Here is a 417-nt window from a genome sequence, read left to right on the forward strand (position 1 = left end):
AGCCCCAATGTCCAGCCTGGCCTTGGGCACTGCCAGGGATCCAGGGGCAGCCCCAGCTGCTCTGGCAATTCCATGCCAGCCCCTGCCCACCCTGCCAGGGAACAATTCCTGCCCAAGATCCCACCCAGCCCTGCCCTCTGGCACTGGGATCCAGGCCTGTGGGGCACCCAAACCCTGCGGGTACCCAAACTTTTGGACACTTGAGCCATGGGGGGACCCAGCTTTGGGGATCTGAGGGAGGACACAGAGCCTTGTGGGGACCTGAGGCTGGGGGACACCTGAGCTCTGGACAGCCCCAAGCCAGGGGGGCACCCGAGGGGCAGCCCCCGGCTCGGGAGGGGCTGGGTGGGAGCACAGGGCAGGATGGGGACAGGCGGGCGGTGCCAGTGCTGGTGCCAGTGCCTGTCCCGGCACAGC

General features: G+C 68.1%; 1 protein-coding gene across 1 annotated transcript in view; it reads left to right on the forward strand.

Moving 5' to 3' along the window:
- The window catches only part of FABP3 (fatty acid binding protein 3), a 2,819-nt gene that overhangs the window by 1,427 nt on the left and 975 nt on the right, over window positions 1-417 (forward strand). The gene's annotated exons all lie outside the window — the stretch shown is intronic.

The sequence above is a fragment of the Corvus brachyrhynchos genome, unplaced genomic scaffold (assembly GCF_000691975.1).
Source record: "Corvus brachyrhynchos isolate BGI_N302 unplaced genomic scaffold, ASM69197v1 scaffold580, whole genome shotgun sequence".
Classification (NCBI taxonomy): Eukaryota; Metazoa; Chordata; class Aves; order Passeriformes; family Corvidae; genus Corvus; species Corvus brachyrhynchos.